The 16094-nt window shown below is 37.5% G+C and overlaps 1 protein-coding gene across 1 annotated transcript in view; it reads right to left on the reverse strand.

Annotated features, from left to right (window-relative positions):
- LOC108037244 (pneumococcal serine-rich repeat protein) overlaps positions 1-16094 on the reverse strand; it is a 129731-nt gene that overhangs the window by 93075 nt on the left and 20562 nt on the right. Inside the window, 1 exon segment of the mRNA XM_044457468.1 lies at positions 6095-6207. The gene's annotated coding sequence lies outside the window, so the exon portion shown is untranslated.

Here is a 16094-nt window from a genome sequence, read left to right on the forward strand (position 1 = left end):
ATCGGAAAATATGAAATAACTAACATGAAAATGGGTCCAAAATTTTGATCAACGTTAAATTGAAAATTTTGAATGCAGATTTTTAGAGAATCAAATCACGAGTCTTTAGAGGTATACCACTTTGGATTCGGATTAAGTTTGGCAAAGTTATGGACTCTCCAAGTCCAATTTTGGGTCAACGTTCAACAAGTCATCGGAAAATATGAAATAACTAACATGAAAATGGGTCCAAATTTTGATCAACGTTAAATTGAAAATTTTGAATGCAGATTTTTAGAGAATCAAATCACGAGTCTTTAGAGGTATGCCACTTTGGAATCGGATTAAGTTTGGCAAAGTTATGGACTCTCCAAGTCCAATTTTGGGTCAACGTTCAACAAGTCATCGGAAAATAAGAAATAACTAACATGAAAATGGGTCCAAAATTTGATCAACGCTAAATTGAAAATTTTGAATGTAGATTTTTAGAGAATCAAATCACGAGTCTTTACAGGTATGCCACTTTGGAATCGGCTTAAGTTTGGCAAAGTTATGGACTCTCCAAGTCCAATTTTGGGTCAACGTTCGGAAAATATAATATAAATAAGTCATCGGAAAATATTAAATAACTAACATGAAAATGGGTCAAAATTTTGATCAACGTTAAATTGAAAATTTTGAATGCAGATTTTTAGAGAATCAAATCACGAGTCTTTAGAGGTATGCCACTTTGGAATCGGATTAAGTTTGGCAAAGTTATGGACTCTCCAAGTCCAATTTTGGGTCAACGTTAAACAAGTCATCGGAAAATAAGAAATAACTAACATGAAAATGGGTCCAAAATTTGATCAACGTTAAATTGAAAATTTTGAATGCAGATTTTTAGAGAATCAAATCACGAGTCTTTAGAGGTATGCCACTTAGGAATCGGCTTAAGTTTGGCAAAGTTATGGACTCTCCAAGTCCAATTTTGGGTCAACGTTCAACAAGTCATCGGAAAATATGAAATAACTAACATGAAAATGGGTCACAATTTTGATCAACGTTAAATTGAAAATTTTGAATGCAGATTTTTAGAGAATCAAATCACGAGTCTTTAGAGGTATGCCACTTTGGAATCGGATTAAGTTTGGCAAAGTTATGGACTCTCCAAGTCCAATTTTGGGTCAAAGTTCAACAAGTCATCGGAAAATAAGAAATAACTAACATGAAAATCGGTCCAAAAATTTGATGAACGCTAAATTGAAAATTTTCAATGCAGATTTTTAGAGAATCAAATCACGAGTCTTTAGAGGTATGCCACTTTGGAATCGGATTAAGTTTGGCAAAGTTATGGACTCTCCAAGTCCAATTTTGGGTCAACGTTCGGAAAATATAATATAAATAAGTCATCGGAAAATATGAAATAACTAACATGAAAATGGGTCCAAATTTTGATCAACGTTAAATTGAAAATTTTCAATGCAGATTTTTAGAGAATCAAATCACGAGTCTTTAGAGGTATGCCACTTTGGAATCGGATTAAGTTTGGCAAAGTTATGGACTCTCCAAGTCCAATTTTGGGTCAACGTTCGGAAAATATAATATAAATAAGTCATCGGAAAATATGAAATAACTAACATGAAAATGGGTCCAAATTTTGATCAACGTTAAATTGAAAATTTTGAATGCAGATTTTTAGAGAATCAAATCACGAGTCTTTAGAGGTATGCCACTTAGGAATCGGCTTAAGTTTGGCAAAGTTATGGACTCTCCAAGTCCAATTTTGGGTCAACGTTCAACAAGTCATCGGAAAATAAGAAATAACTAACATGAAAATGGGTCCAAAATTTGATGAACGCTAAATTGAAAATTTTGAATGCAGATTTTTAGAGAATCAAATCACGAGTCTTTAGAGGTATGCCACTTTGGAATCGGATTAAGTTTGGCAAAGTTATGGACTCTCCAAGTCCAATTTTGGGTCAACGTTCAACAAGTCATCGGAAAATATGAAATAACTAACATGAAAATGGGTCCAAATTTTGATCAACGTTAAATTGAAAATTTTGAATGCAGATTTTTAGAGAATCAAATCACGAGTCTTTAGAGGTATGCCACTTTGGAATCGGATTAAGTTTGGTGAAGTGATGGACTCTCTAAGTCCAATTTTGGGTCAAAGTTCAACAAGTCATCGGAAAATAAGAAATAACTAACATGAAAATCGGTCCAAAATTTGATGAACGCTAAATTGAAAATTTTCAATGCAGATTTTTAGAGAATCAAATCACGAGTCTTTAGAGGTATGCCACTTTGGAATCGGATTAAGTTTGGCAAAGTTATGGACTCTCCAAGTCCAATTTTGGGTCAACGTTCGGAAAATATAATATAAATAAGTCATCGGAAAATATGAAATAACTAACATGAAAATGGGTCCAAATTTTGATCAACGTTAAATTGAAAATTTTCAATGCAGATTTTTAGAGAATCAAATCACGAGTCTTTAGAGGTATGCCACTTTGGAATCGGATTAAGTTTGGCAAAGTTATGGACTCTCCAAGTCCAATTTTGGGTCAACGTTCGGAAAATATAATATAAATAAGTCATCGGAAAATATGAAATAACTAACATGAAAATGGGTCCAAATTTTGATCAACGTTAAATTGAAAATTTTGAATGCAGATTTTTAGAGAATCAAATGCAGAAATCACGAGTCTTTAGAGGTATGCCACTTTGGAATCGGATTAAGTTTGGCAAAGTTATGGACTCTCCAAGTCCAATTTTGGGTCAATGTTAAACAAGTCATCGGAAAATAAGAAATAACTAACATGAAAATGGGTCCAAAATTTGATGAACGCTAAATTGAAAATTTTGAATGCAGATTTTTAGAGAATCAAATCACGAGTCTTTAGAGGTATGCCACTTTGGAATCGGATTAAGTTTGGCAAAGTTATGGACTCTCCAAGTCCAATTTTGGGTCAACGTTCGGAAAATATAATATAAATAAGTCATCGGAAAATATGAAATAACTAACATGAAAATGGGTCCAAATTTTGATCAACGTTAAATTGAAAATTTTGAATGCAGATTTTTAGAGAATCAAATCACGAGTCTTTAGAGGTATGCCACTTTGGAATCGGATTAAGTTTGGCAAAGTTATGGACTCTCCAAGTCCAATTTTGGGTCAACGTTAAACAAGTCATCGGAAAATAAGAAATAACTAACATGAAAATGGGTCCAAAATTTGATCAACGCTAAATTGAAAATTTTGAATGCAGATTTTTAGAGAATCAAATCACGAGTCTTTAGAGGTATGCCACTTTGGAATCGGATTAAGTTTGGCAAAGTTATGGACTCTCCAAGTCCAATTTTGGGTCAACGTTCGGAAAATATAATATAAATAAGTCATCGGAAAATATGAAATAACTAACATGAAAATGGGTCCAAATTTTGATCAACGTTAAATTGAAAATTTTGAATGCAGATTTTTAGAGAATCAAATCACGAGTCTTTAGAGGTTGCGTTTGGAATCGGATTAAGTTTGGCAAAGTTATGGACTCTCCAAGTCCAATTTTGGGTCAACGTTCGGAAAATATAATATAAATAAGTCATCGGAAAATATGAAATAACTAACATGAAAATGGGTCCAAATTTTGATCAACGTTAAATTGAAAATTTTGAATGCAGATTTTTAGAGAATCAAATCACGAGTCTTTAGAGGTATGCCACTTTGAAATCGGATTAAGTTTGGCAAAGTTATGGACTCTCCAAGTCCAATTTTGGGTCAACGTTCGAAAATATAATATAAATAAGTCATCGGAAAATATGAAATAACTAACATGAAAATGGGTCCAAATTTTGATCAACGTTAAATTGAAAATTTTCAATGCAGATTTTTAGAGAATCAAATCACGAGTCTTTAGAGGTATGCCACTTTGGAATCGGATTAAGTTTGGCAAAGTTATGGACTCTCCAAGTCCAATTTTGGGTCAACGTTCAACAAGTCATCGGAAAATATGAAATAACTAACATGAAAATGGGTCCAAAATTTGATCAACGTAATTAAAAAATATAAAATATGAAATAACTAACATGAAAATGGGTCCAAATTTTGATCAACGTTAAATTGAAAATTTTGAACGCAGATTTTTAGAGAATCAAATCACGAGTCTTTAGAGGTATGCCACTTTGGAATCGGATTAAGTTTGGCAAAGTTATGGACTCTCCAAGTCCAATTTTGGGTCAACGTTTAACAAGTCATCGGAAAATATGAAATAACTAACATGAAAATGGGTCCAAATTTTGATCAACGTTAAATTGAAAATTTTGAATGCAGATTTTTAGAGAATCAAATCACAAGTCTTTAGAGGTATGCCACTTTGGATTCGGATTAAGTTTGGCAAAGTTATGGACTCTCCAAGTCCAATTTTGGGTCAACGTTCAACAAGTCATCGGAAAATAAGAAATAACTAACATGAAAATGGGTCCAAAATTTGATCAACGCTAAATTGAAAATTTTGAATGCAGATTTTTAGAGAATCAAATCACGAGTCTTTAGAGGTATGCCACTTTGGAATCGGATTAAGTTTGGCAAAGTTATGGACTCTCCAAGTCCAATTTTGGGTCACTCTTTTGCAAGACATCGGAAAATAAGAAATAACTAACATGAAAATGGGTCCAAAATTTGATGAACGCTAAATTGAAAATTTTGAATGCAGATTTTTAGAGAATCAAATCACGAGTCATTAGAGGCATGCCACTTTGGAATCGTATTAATTTTGGCAAAGTTATAGACCATCAATGTCCAATTTTGAGTCACTCTTTTGCAAGACATCGGAAAATATGAAATAACTAACATGAAAAATGGGTCCAAATTTTGATCAACGTTAAATTGAAAATTTTGAATGCAGATTTTTAGAGAATCAAATCACAAGTCTTTAGAGGTAGTCCAAAGTGGCAGGATTCGGCTTTATATTGGTAAAGTTATGGACTCGAGAAGTCCAATTTTGGGACTTAAAACTAGTTTTCTTAGAAACGGACGGACGGACATAGCTAGATCGACTCGCCTGGTGATACTGATCAAGAATATAGATATTATATAAATAATTTTGGACTGGAAACTTCCGCTTGACGAAGTTCTACTGTATTTCTTTGTCGTCTTTTAAGTTGTCGCTAACAAAATTTGTCTACAACCTATAAACTTTTTTGGCTCCAATCCACACACTCCCCTACCCTTTTCCACTCCTTTCCACACCCCAGCCCACTTTTCCCCTTCCAGCCTCCTTCCACTTGTCTACATTCCTGAGCATATGATAAATGTTTCGTGTTTTGTCTGTTTTTGCTGTTCGGACACGTTTTTCTCGTGTTCTGCGATCGTTTTTGGGGTCTCCACCGCATTACACATGACACATAGAAAAGCTATCACAAAAAAAAAAGATTTAAGAAAAACTAGTCCCGATTTGGCCACGCCTCTCTAGAGGGAAGTCGTTTGTTATGACTACTGGGCCACCAAATGAACAGGCGTTAACTCTTTCGACAGGTGACAGGTGGCGAAGCTGTAAACAACCCAAGTCATGTGCTACCAAATTAGTGGGTTAAGTGGTGCAGGAAAACCGAAAACATAAATTTGGGTAAACACTTTGCTGGGGTTCAGAGAAGCTAATTAGGTAGAGGAAAACATAAATAATATTGTTTAGACAAAAAAAAAAAAAAAATGCACAAGCCATTTTGATATTTGTTTTCAAAAGGCAAGAGGATTCTGTGACATGAGAAATTTAAAATTTGACTTTAACTTTCCTTTTCCCTTAACCTGCGAATCATTATTCTAGCATATACAAGTCCCCAAATAAACTTGTTGCATTGACCTTGACATTGACCCACTTCTAAATGGCCACAATTTTTGCTTTTAGCACGCTTTTCTTTAATTAAATCTAGCACAGTCTCTTAAAAGCTCGAGTTTAAACTCCAATTCATGCATTTCCACGCAATTAACTCTCTTAATTAACTTATCATGCTACTCAAAATTTATTATCTCACATGACAAACACAGATTGAGAGATATAGATGGAAGCTGTAAATAAACCCATCTGTTTCTAGCCCCAAAAGCCATGGCAAAGTTAATTAACAGACAGTTACTCACATAATCGAGTGTGAAAAGCGCGCAAATTGTGCGAAAGTCGAAATTCATTGAACATTCAGTGACTTTGCGGCGTTCACATCCAATCCATTCGATGCCATTCAATTCACTTTCGGCTGAAACGAGATAAAAGAGAGGCAAGACAGAGATAAATAAATGCGTGTTAAAACAAATAAGCAAAATGATGTGAAAATGTTTTGAATGGAGCGGAAACGGAGTTTGACTAATGACAACAACAACAACAGGCAATAAAAAATTGTTCAGCAATGTTTTGATATTAGCACTTGGCACAGACACAGATATACGCTCGAAATTGCATAATGAAAAGCCAGCCGCAGAAAATGAAGTACAAACCATCAACTTTTACCCGGCAACATTTGGCTAGCAACATTTTTGGTACCCTGGCAGGGGGTATCATAAATTTTTTGGCAAAACCGAAATTAATTTCCGACTTTATAAAGCTTTTATGCATCCGCCGAAATTGAGAATTTTATGCACTTAATTTGTCAAACATTTATGATTATATGTCGACATATGAAACATAACAAACTTTTTATGACTATCGGAAGAATCGAGGTTAATTTTAATCCATTTTTTGTATCTGAAATAAACTGTGTGATGTTTCTGTAAATGATAATCTGCTTTTATTTTAGAAAATGGTGTAATAGCTTTGCATAGTTTTGGAGCAAGCGTATTTGTGACTTCGGCTTTAGACGATTCCTATTCACTCCCCTGGCTTTTTTCGGAAACCTTTCGCCAGACACTGCCGCAACCTCGAAGCTGTCTCCAGTGATAAATCAGCTGCACCGAAACCCGCGAGAAAACAGTCAAATACTTGCCAACAAAACTCCCACAAACTCCGACCGTTGCACGACATTTTTTTGGCGCAGTTTTGACCGAGGGCGTCTCGCATAACAATTCATTATCATTAATTATATTTGCACTCAAATTGCACAAACGGAAAACGAGAGGAAAACCCAAACTCCCCGACGAGCTGGGCATGAAAAATTGAACAATGTCGAATGTCGATTAAATTGAAAACAATTTTACGCTGCAAAATTTCAATATTTCCCGTCATTTGCCGTTAGGCTCAACGTCCCAAAGACAAGAGTTAAAGCAGCATTCCCGACCCAAAAACCAAAACGAAAAATTCAAATCTTAAGAGTGGAAAAGAGAGGCAAAATATGGCTCATAAAGCATCGAACATCAACAACAAAAATCGGCAACAACAATTTATTGGTCGCATTAACCTCGGCGAACTCTCTCACTTTTCTGGACCACTGCGGGGGGTGGTGGGTGGTGCGGGGGGCCAGTCAATCGATGCGAGTTGTGAAAATATCATTTACAGGCAATTTGTAAAAAAGCAACAACAGCAGCAGCGAAATAACTGCAAGCTTAGCGAAATTTGCACGAACCAAAAAAAGCAAAAATAATACCAAACAAAAAAATCAAAAACAAATGAACGGCGTTTTACTTTAGCAAACAACCAAAAACAAAAAGGGGCAAGGAAAGGGGGCAGCAGGGTATCTGTGGTCAAGTTGTTAAGTCGGAAATGGGCACAAACGCCGATCGTCAGCGGTCGACAACAGCAACAACGGCAGAAATGACGACGACGACAACGTCTCCAGGCGATAATTGGATCCCTTTCCAAGTCGGTCTTGGAGTTACGAGGGTACGAAGAGTGGGAAGGTTTTAGGGGAAATACTCTCAGCCAAGATAGAAATTCAAAACACTTCTTCTTCTTTTCTGTTTTGGTTGAGTGGGAAATTTTTCTCACGGGACCTTAAAAGATTTTGACACATGCCAGATGTGATAATCAAAGAACTGTATTGTTAAAAAATAAATTACAGTAAAATCTAAATAAATTCATCAATGCTGAAAAATATATTCAAATATATTAATTATAGAAACAAAAAAAAGGAAAGCAAAGACAAAATAATGATTAAACGCATAAATGCCTTAAACTTAAGCTGCAACTGTACTCCTAAACAGCTCATACACTCAGATTTTAACAAATTCCTTCGAGTAATTCTAGAACCCTTTTATGCAAAGCACTCAACACCTAACACATTCTCCAATTATCCAACGCTCTCATAACTCTTTTGTTTGTACGCTCTTTTTTTTGCCGCCAAAATGAAATTCAATACAAAAGCGCAAAAAGCAGATGCGGAACAAACAGAAATTCTGTCAGGTGAGACGCGAACGCAACATTTTCGGCTGCCTTAACAAAAACAAAGGAAAGAAAATGAAAACAAAAAAAACTGAGATCAAGAGCTTCACAGAACTCTCGAACCGAAAAAAAGAGACATTAACTCGAGTATTTCGTGAGAAAAAGAACAAAGTTGAAAGAGATTTAAACTGAAACCCACTTGAGTTCATTAACGAAACTCAAACGAAAGTGAAAGAGGAAGAGTGGCAGGGAGAAATGCATTCGAAATGCAATAGAAAGTGAAATGCGTTGGCAAAACAAAACCGTCGGCAACGAAAAATCTCCTCCAAATGAGCCGCGAGATGCTGGCGATATGTGTTATGGACAGACCCAAGACCCCTCCCTCCCCTCCCACCACACTATTACCCCCCTTTTGTCCACTCCCATGACCTTGTTCGCAAATTCTGTTGACGTACATCGAACATGGGTGCCACCATACCATCCACATCCACATCCACCAAACGAGACACCATCCTTGGCGCTTTTCCAGCCGATTGCCATCAAGAAATATTTGAGATTCACTTTCGGAGCCGGCAAAGGCAACGAAATCCAGTAAAATGCACCGAAAGCCGAGCCAGCAGAAGCCAACGAGGCAGTAAAAACAATGCCTGGCAGCCGCGCATTGACAACTCATAGATAAAATGCTTTTCTTTAACTATGACGCGACTTCCAACTGCGACGGCCTCTTCTCAATGGCTGCAAACAATGACAAACTCTGCTTCTGCAACTGGAAAGTGGAAACACACGATAAAAGCCACCAAACACACGCGCATAAAATCAAAGCCCCAGTCAAGATTAATGCTCAATTTACTATACTCTGCTGGAACAATTTATCACTAATTCCTAATTCACACTTTTTGATGATAAAAAACTTTTCATGTTTTAATTTATTTTATCAAATTAAAAATATAAAAGAAAATATCACCGGAAAATGAAGTCCTTCGGCCTGGCCATTGGAGTTTAATTAGTTGATTTAAAATTTGGAGATGGGCTTTATTAACAAATTTCTTAATTTTTTTAATATTTGATTTGGAGGAGGATGTGAGTAAGGAAGATGGAAGGGATTCAAAAATGGAACGTAAAGGCAAAATGAGGTGCTCTCTAATAAAAACGTAACGTTCTATCGTGCGTTACCCAACGCAAATTCTTCAGCTTTATTAACGACTTATCGCGGAAATAAATTTTAATCAGAAATACATGAAAGGAGAGAAGTTTACATAAAAAATTAATTTCAAAATATGAACTATTATATGTACAAGACTTGATAAAAGAATAAATGCTTGGTTGATAAGCCGTTCCAAGAAATCGCGATACCCCCAATGAGTGGGGATGTGTGGGCTGGCATTCGGCATTCGGCACTCGGCGTTCAGTATGCGAGGCACCAAAGACTCGAATGAAATGCCACAGATTCGAATTTGATAAAATGCCAAGCAACAAGTTGGGAGCGAAAGAAAGAAAAAGTGAGAACCGGGGCAAGATGGGGAGGAGGGGTCTAATGAGGGAAAGAGATGGCGCAGGCGCGAACCGCCAGGCGATAAATCTTCCAAACTAACTTTTGCCATTACAATTGCAGAAAATAAACAGAGGAAACGAGAGTAAGCAGGCGAAATACTCACTCGTTTGGAGTGGAAAATCGGGGAAGAGTGGGTAATATCTGCGATGCGTAAAAGACACATATAGTTGTGGTATCTGTCTGACGATAATTGGGCCAAAACGAATGCTTCGGGCACCGGCAGGTCGGGTTGGTAATTGATATGTTTACAGCTCTATTTTATTCGCAACTCAATTAAACCCGCGTCAAGCTGTGACAAGCCATAAACCGAGGAAGACAGTCCAACAATTAGAGTCTCGATTTGTATCTATTTTGGTTTGGTTTGTTCGGTTCACTTTCGTTTTCCATTTCCATTTGGATTCGAAGTGTGAAAGGTTGGCATCGCATTGCTGATCTTCAGGTGGTCTTATTTAATTTCGTTGTGACTCCTTCTATTTGCTTGTGGTTAATTAATCCAAAGTGATCTTCAACTTGCAGATTCGATCACTCGATGGCATCATTTGTGCGATCAGCTAACGACAGGTTTAAGTGATCTTTCTTCAAGAGATAAGATCAATTGGGCTAAGATGTCTGCGATAGATCAGTGACAATTAAATGACAGTTGTGCTTGAGTTCAAGATACTGTCGCGATCAGCGAATATATCGCAGAAGTGTCTGTCTTTAATGATCTTCTTTGGTGGTGGAACTTCTAAAAGCTTCAATAAGTGGTTCTACTACTAAATGAACATACCAATAACTTATCCATTAACCTTTAATGCTTTTAGCTACCTTTCGATACGTAATTATAGTTCATTACATATTTTAAGTATACCCCACTTGACAGATTCGTTTATATCCCAGTCATTAATTAAACAGTATGCAAATTGTATTTACCTATTTAAAACACTGAATATACATAAATCATTCACAAAGCTAATTGGATCTCAGCCCCGCTTTTAAACCCTTTTTGATATTTTAACCGATCTGTTGCTCCCAATTTGCTTTTAATTGGCCAACCTGAATTGCTCAATATCAAGTTTTTCCTTTATTTTTAGGTCGTCTGGTTTCGATTATGTAAAGTCCTCGCTCGCATATGAAAGCCAATATGAATGCCCGCTCGTTTGACAGACTAACTGAGTGACTGCCTGAACTGAAACGACTCATATACTCGTATGTCTTTATGGGTGGGGGCACCCTAGATCTGGTGGCTCATAAAGGCGGGAAAAGAAACAAGCAACTTTACACAGAGCAATTAAAAAGGAATCAAGGCACTGCGAACAAAAAATAAACAGAAACTAGTTTACTCCGAGCGACATGGACTGCAAAGCTCAAATTGAAATTGGGATACTTGTTGGAATTTCTGCGAGGATCACAGGAGTCGCAGCTGGAGCTGGAAAAGCCTTAACCAAAGCGTGTCCCCGGCATCTGGAAAATGTTCATTAATTGTGCAAAATGCAACTTGGCCATTGTCACACAGCTCGGGACTTTTACTTTGGCAAACTAAACAAACATTGGACTTCCTGTGCCTCATCAAAACCGAGAGACATGCAACATGCAATCGGCTTTTGTTGTTTCGGTTTGTTTTTCTCTAATGATTAATTGACTTTTGCACCCAAAACACGTTCGATCTTTGTTTGATCTTTGCTTCCTTTGGTGGCCATTCCGCCAACTCCTCCTCGTCTACCGTATTTTCTCGTCTTTGTTCAATTGGAAAATTGCTCTTTTAATTTCCACCGACATTTCTGGCGGATCGTGTTTGGTATAAATATTTATGCATTTTGCCAAATGTGCATCTGTGCAACCGTTTTTGGAGAAGGCATCGTGAGTGAAGTGAACGAATAACTAAATCTAGTTAAATTTAATATGATTTCTTCAATTTGTTTTTATCCAAAAGATAACGTTATCTTATTTTTGAGCCAACAAAGTTAGAATATAACAAAGATTACATTTTTTTTATTTTTAATTTTTTTTTTTGTTTAGTTATTTAAGTCCGCAATCACATTATCCATTATTGAACATCAATTCACGATATTTCGACAATTATCCTGTCGTGTCACGACTCCATCTCCAGGCGAACTCAGTTAGCTCATGGTTTATGACGTTTATCATGGAGTCCGGGATTCAAGAGCTGGAAGCCAACAGAGTCATGTGTGTGGCTGGTTTTTGTGTGCCTCAACTTCAGTCTCAGTTTGCCGTGGTTTGTTTCGGCTTGTTCGTGTGATTAATTTATTGTTCAATACAATTGCGTATGAATTATTGAGATAGCGTCAGAAAATGACATGCAACGGCCGCCGACGTCGCTGCCTCAGGTGTCTTACAAAATCTGCCCGACCCTCCTCAGTAGATCTCATTGTCTGATCTCAAGGCTGGGAAAAGCAAACGCAATTCCAACCTCTCTTTGTGTACGTGCCCGCCGAAATATATTTTCGATAAAAACCAAAAAGCAAAAAACAAAAAACACCGAAAAAGCGCATTTCATAAATGCATCTAGCAGATACTAGATACTCGAACCAACAGTTCGCATTGTGTGTGCTCTGTTCATATCGCACTGGGCACTTTCACATTGGGTGAAACCATTGGTCGAAAGTGTAACTCTCAACGGTTAATCATGGGGGTTAAGGTTACCTTTTGAGTCGCAGCCTGAACTTGAGATGGAGTTCAGGTGATTAGTTCGGTGAAATCGTTTCAAATGAACGATATTTGGGTCAGGTGCATATACCCACCCCCACGGAAAACTTCTTTCCGAACAGCTGGACAAATATACTACTCCCCAGGCACCCACGTGTGTGTGTCCTTCCTGAATGTCAATGTTGAGCACAGACCCCTTCTTAAAGAGTCAAAGTTCCGTTCGTGAACTCTCCTTTTTATGGATCTCTGACATGCAAACTATATGAACTATTTCACTATTATAAAAAGGGTGTTTATCTTTGGTCGAGAGGTTAGTGTTTATTTAAGGGGGGTTTCTAATTTTTTGAAAGTTAAGTAATCCGAATAGATTTCGGTGTAACTTTCATTTTGGGCGCCCAGAATTTTATTTTTATTTCAAAAATGATTTAACTGATTCTCCTGCCTTCAAAAAGGGTATTTAAAATGCAGGGTATACTCTTCAAAAATTGTTTTTGATTTGGGCTGAAAAATTCGCGGCCATCGCGTGTTTGGGCCAAGTTTAAAAAACGAAAACACAAAAATGAAGCCGGCGGCGGCGACGTTTGTTGTGTAGCTTGTAACTGTTGTTATGTTTCGTCGCGACTGCTGTTTGTTACCCCCAAAAATTAGCCGGTTAAAGGTGGTGTTGGGCAGACGTTGAATTTTAATTAGCAGCACTTGTGTCTGGCCTGCAGTCGAGGGGGCGTGGCCTGCCCATAAATACTGTGAGCGAAAATTTAACACATTTCTAATACACGAGCAACGGCACTGTCGCAGACCTTTTATAATTGCAAAGAAAATTAAACCCCTTTTATTGGCGTTTTTCATGCCCAAACGTTCAACGACCTTCCGACAGATGGCGCCTCAGACAGTTTTGTCTTTCTTTTTTTTCTCTTCGTGCCATTTGCATTTTTGCATTTTTGGTTTTGTTTAATTTACTTGAATGGTAATTAAATAGTCATAAATCAGACAACCGCAGCGAAATTAAACAACCAAACGTTTGGCATGCGAGGGCGGCATTCGATTGAAAGTATTCCAAGTTGCATTTAATGACACTTGCAAAAAGTGAAATTAAATTGGATGAAGCGGTGGAAAGCGTCTGGAAATTTTCAATAGAAAATTGGCAGCACATGGTGGAATTCGGAGCAAATTGTGAATTTTACTTCGGTTGATAAACTTCATGTGTCAGAAAGTAGAATTTTAGATCATTCCAGACAGACCTTTAGCTTACAAACGTTTTAATCTATAGATAAAACAATTTTTTAAGAATTGAAATATAATCATTTTAATAAAGGTGGGAAAACATGATTTTAAGATTCAATTTTTCAATTTTTTCCAAGCAAATATGTGACAGCTGCCCACTAAAACGTGGCCACATTCAGTGCTTAGTTTTCCCTCCCAAATAAATCAACAGCATTCCTTGGAAATTTGACAACATGGCGCTGAGCAAACCACTCTCGAAATGCCTTTCCTCGAATCCTCCGCTGCAATTGGCACTGCCCAAGTCATTTGCATCTCGCTTTTTGGCCCCGCGGCTCGACAGTCTCCATTAAGAATGCAATTTGCAAAAGATCACCGCGAACCAGCGGGCCAACTGAAAAACCACCGCCAATCCGCACCTCCAAAAACTGAGTGAGTGGCCGCAGGTTCCGTTCCTCGGCGGAAAGCCACTTGACAGGTTGTTTTATTAATTTGTCAAGACATTTTGGGCTGATGGGTGAAATTCGTGGCCCCAGAAGAGGAGATGAGGAGACAGCAGGTGAAAATTAGAGAATCACCAAGAAGATGAAGTTGGGAGAAAAAGCGACAAAAAATGGTCGGAAAAGTAAGTCAAATTGTGCGTATGCAAAAAGAGAACTTGAAGTCTGTGGTTTTCTCTCGGCTTTCTTCACTTTTCCATTAGCCTAAATTCGTTTCGTTATTTATTATTTGATTACAAGGATTATTTAGAGATTCAGAATTGAAACTGGTAAAGATTCTGTGCTTTCACTTTGAAAATGTAATATTTATATAGTCACACATTGTGTAAAGAATTTTGTGTATTTTGTGCCGTTATCAGTTCTATTCAAATTAGAGAAGTTTGTTTAACTAGAAGTTTGTTTAACTAGAAGTTTGTTTAACTAGAAGTTTGTTTAACTAGAAGTTTGTTTAACTAGAAGTTTAATATACTAAGGAACCATTTTTTTAACGTTAGGTTACTAGTATTTCACTTTTTTTAAGACATTATCTGAAGAAATGTTTTTAAATTATAAGATAAACTTTTTGTAAACTCCACCATTTTGAAAAGTTTTTGTTTATTTGGTCGCACTATCCATAAAAAAGGCGCCACAAAATTTCATGAGTGGGTGTACACTTGACGGCGAAATTACATGATATAAATTTCATGTCGCTGGCCAAATATAAAGGCAAATTTCACATTTGCTTGTCCAAGGAGACGACCACTGACCAGCTGACTGCTGACTGCTGACCAGTGACAGTAGCCATCGCCAGACCGCCCACTGCATCCTCCCCCGTTGGAGTTGCAACAACAAGTTGCAACAGTGCATGTTGCTTCTGTTTCCACGCCGGCGACAAGTGAATGTTGGCTCAGCGGAGACAGAGCAGACACCCGCATTGATTTTTTGGCCCCGACTTCTCCCCCCTCAACTCCTCCGATTCCGACTCCAATTCCGACTCCTACCTGCTCCTTTCCGCCAGTCTGGCGTTTTCATTTTCATTTCCATTTCATTGGACTCTCTCTGCGGACAGGCGGCTTTAATGAGTTGATTTCTGTCTCGTTTGGAAAATTGCAGTCTCCGTCTGGGGCTCAAACTCCAAGGTGAAAAGTCCGCCGTTGTTTGAGGAGGTTAGGTTAATGTTAATGTTAATGACGTTTTTAAGCGACATGACGTGATGCGGCCACTGCTGCTAGTTGCTGGTTACTAGTTGCAGGTTGCCAGCTGTGATTGCCGATGTGGCTGCTGCTTTTGTAAGGCAATTTTAATTAATTTACCTGATTGTTTCGGTGGCAATTGAGTGGAGGAGGGGCAGACCCTCCGAAACTACTGACAAATGATTAACATGGCTATAGATGATCGCAAACGACCGGCAATCAATCAATGACTCAAACTTCCAATTGCAGTCAGGTGGAAACCAAAGCTAATTTTATTGGCAAGTGGCATTTTATGTTTTACAAAACCAATAGTAACTAACAAGACCAACTCAAAAATGTAGCTTTTGTAGTTTTTGTACCTCTGTTGTTCCAAATTATTAAAATTATCTGTGAACAGGCATGTGTTCCCAAAGTTTAATCAATGTTGTTTGAATGTGCAAACAGGATAGCCTCCAACTCGTGATTGTAAGTTTTCCTGAATGTGGGAAAACTTGAATGGTTTCATGTGACGCCGGCTCACATGTGTATTCCTCCCTGGAAAATGCATTAAAGCAAAGTCAAAGTCATTGGTCCTTCCCCTTCTCCTTTTTATATCAATGTCATCAACTGACAGCTGGCTGAAGTTTTCCCCCGCCTCCTTGGAAAAGAAAATGCATTATCACAGAGTGTCGACTAATTTTTATTGATTTTGGCTTTGCATGCACTTGTTTGGCGCAACTTGAATAATAGATGGATGTTTTCCCTT

This window comes from Drosophila rhopaloa, unplaced genomic scaffold (genome assembly GCF_018152115.1).
Source record: "Drosophila rhopaloa isolate 14029-0021.01 unplaced genomic scaffold, ASM1815211v1 contig_159, whole genome shotgun sequence".
Lineage (NCBI taxonomy): Eukaryota > Metazoa > Arthropoda > Insecta > Diptera > Drosophilidae > Drosophila > Drosophila rhopaloa.